Genomic DNA, 3,214 nt, shown 5'->3' with positions numbered 1-3,214 from the left:
GTTTTAAAGAGAAACTTCTCTGAAGAGGAAAGGAGATGGCAAATAGACACATGAAGAAATGCTCAACATTTCTAGCCATAAAAGAAAAGCAAATCACCAAAATTACTCAAGCTGATTTAAAATTTGGCAAAGGAGCAGGGTATAAAAATAACCCTCAAAAATCAATGGCTTTTCTGTATGCCAACAATGAGAAAAGCGTGGTTGAAATCAGGAAAGCAACTCCATTCATAACAGCCCACCCAAAAAATACCTAGGAATTAATTTAACCAAAGAAGGGAAGGACCTCTATAATGTAAACTTTAAAAACATGAAAAGGGAAATCAAAACAGAACTTACAAAGTGGTAAAACCTCCCATGCTCCTGGATTAGAAAGATCAACATCTTGAAAATGGCAATATTTTCCAAGGGTTTCTACCAATTTAATGCAATACCTATCAATATTCCAACCCCTTTCTTCAAAAAATTAAAGAGGCTATCCAAAAATTCATATAGAACAATAAAAAACCCAGAATAGAAAAAAAATCCTTAACATAAAGAACAGTGATGAAGGAATATCAATACCAAATTTCAAACTCTACTACAAAGCCATCGTAATTAAAACAGCTTGGTACTGGCACAAGAACGGACATCAGGAACAATGGAATAGAATTGAAGAGGCAGAAATGAACCTACAGATATATAGCTACCTAATCTTCGATAATGGAGCTAAAAAATAGAATGGAAGAAAGCCTCTTAAGTAAATTGTGGTGGCAAAATTGGTTAATCACTTGTAGAAAACTAAAGCTAGATCCTTATATATCAATCTGCACCAGAATCAGCTCCAAATGGATCAAAGACTTCTGAGTCAAAGCAGACACTCTGATGGAATAGGATGGAATAGGAGAAACCCTAGGTCTCCTTGGCACAGGCCGAATTTTTTTTTAATGGAGACCCAGAAACACAACAAATCAAAGAAAGGTTGGACAAATGGGATTGCATGAAATTGCAGAGCTTCTACATGGCAAAGGACATAGTTAACAAGATCAATAGAAAGCCTATGGATTGGGAAAAGATCTTCACTAGCCATTAAACAGAAAAGAGTCTCATATCTAAAATATACCTGCGACTCAAAAAATTATATCTCCCAACAACAAATCCTCAAAGAAACCACTTCTCACTAAATAAGTGGGCTAAAGACTCAAAAAGAAACTTCTCTGAAGAGAAAAGAAGGATGGCCAATAGACACATGAAGAAATGCTCAACCTCCCTAGCCATAAAAGAAATGCAAATAAAAAGAGCAGAAGTACCATCTCACCACAGTTAGAATGGCTATAATCTAGAACTCTAATAACAACAGATTCTGGAGGGGATGTGGATAGAAGAAAACCTTACTGTATTGTTGTGGGAGTGTAAACGTGTTCAACCACTTTGGAAAGTTTATGGAGGTTCCTCAAAAGACTCCACATAGAGCTCCCCTATGACCCAGAACTAGCACTTTTGGGCATTTACCCAAATGTTCACAAACAAGATCATACTAATGCTACCAGCACGACTATGTTTATTGCAGCATTATTTACCATAACTAAGATATGGAACCCACACAGATACCCCTCAGTTGATGAATGGATCAAGAAAATGTGGTATATATACACAATTCCATGCCTCCATAGAATTTCTTTGTCCAATTTGTTAGGAAATGGAAAGACTTGGAACAAATTATATTAAGTGAAATAAGCCATACCCAAAGAAACATAGATCCCATGGTTTCCCTTATTTGCAATAACTAGTATATGTCTGAGAAAAACAGACATTTTTAGACAAGTTGATGTTAGGCGAAATGAACCCCAAGATAATTTTTTCTTTCTTGTGATTGTTTCCAACATATTTATAAATTGATTTCTTTGTTGCTTTCTTTGTACCTCCCCCATGGTATAACTCCTGTTTTCACTGCATTTGATTCTGGTACCCTGCATCTTGTATATACATTTTTCTAATTTGGAGAAGGTAAGGGAAAACATAAAATGCTTAAATAGGGATACGGGTTGACCCATTGTAAAAATGCAATGTACAAGACCCTACGTTGAAAACAAACATTAGAACTTCGGAGGTGGGGAGAATACTCGTGGAGGTGGGAGAGAAGGAATGGTAGGGGAAAAACAAAGGAGGAGGCAACAATGCTTGATAGGAAATATACTTGATAGGAAATTACCTTACTCATTTAATTGTAGCCCCTCTGCACAGTATTTTTTTATAATAAAAGACATACAAAAATTAATTCAATGTATGATTATGGGCCAGTACTAGGATTTGAATTTATGGGCCTTCCACTTACTTTCACACTTCAAACTGGGATCTCTATCTGTCTTTATTTATTTATTTTTTAAAATCAGGAATGCTTCACAAATATGCGAGTCATTCTTGCACAAGGGCCATGCTAATCTCTGTATTGTTCCAATTTTTGTATATGTGCTGCCAAAGTGAGCAATCTTTAATTTTTTGTTGATCTTTTTTTCAAGGATAAATCTAATAACACTGTCCCCTAATTTTGTATAAAATAAGTTTTGGACATATATTTAATATGTAATATATTTGTGTGATATACATGTATATACATACTATTTATCTGCAGGAGTTGGGCACACTGAAACAATTGAAGGCACTGATTTAATTTCACTGCTGTCATTCTATTTTAAGACTTTTTTAAAATCAAAACATTTATGACCATGATTTCATCGAATGTCCTGTCCAATATTGATTTGTGTGTATCAGGCAGGCTGTACCTCATCTCACACAAGAGTGCAAGAATAATAGGGTTTAACTCATTACAAGTGGCTCATCAGGACATAGGAAATATCCCTCAATTTGGTTGAGCTGATCTCCATTGTTTGTTGTATACTATGCCTCTGCTTTGGCTATGCAGTTTACCATTTCAAGATGATATTTTGTTCTTTTGGAGACAGATGAATGGAGAAATGTATGTGGCCTCCAAGACAATTACCTGTATAAGGTTAAAATTCATACTTTCAAATGGGATATTTGCCATCCCTGTAGAATACAAATGAGGACTCCCACGCACCAGCTATCTACTTTGCAGCCATTGTAATATTCATGGAAGCAATATTTTATAGGGACAAAATTAAGGTACCAAATATGTCCTTCAGCAACTACCCTACGGAAATCCTTATGCTCATGCCAAAGTCATTGAACTTCACATTGCCTTTGTCATCCAACACGA

General features: G+C 35.5%; 1 non-coding gene across 1 annotated transcript; it reads right to left on the bottom strand.

Moving 5' to 3' along the window:
* Positions 1–2,360: 2,360 nt before the first annotated feature.
* LOC138826573 (U6 spliceosomal RNA) lies at positions 2,361–2,464 on the bottom strand. The gene has a single exon (XR_011371758.1). It is a non-coding gene; the product is annotated as a U6 spliceosomal RNA (small nuclear RNA).
* Positions 2,465–3,214: the final 750 nt, after the last annotated feature.

The sequence above is a fragment of the Dipodomys merriami genome, unplaced genomic scaffold (assembly GCF_024711535.1).
Source record: "Dipodomys merriami isolate MVZ:Mamm:240054 unplaced genomic scaffold, mDipMer1.0.p SCAF_1439, whole genome shotgun sequence".
Taxonomy (NCBI): Eukaryota; Metazoa; Chordata; class Mammalia; order Rodentia; family Heteromyidae; genus Dipodomys; species Dipodomys merriami.
This window is presented reverse-complemented; position numbering and strand designations above follow the sequence as displayed.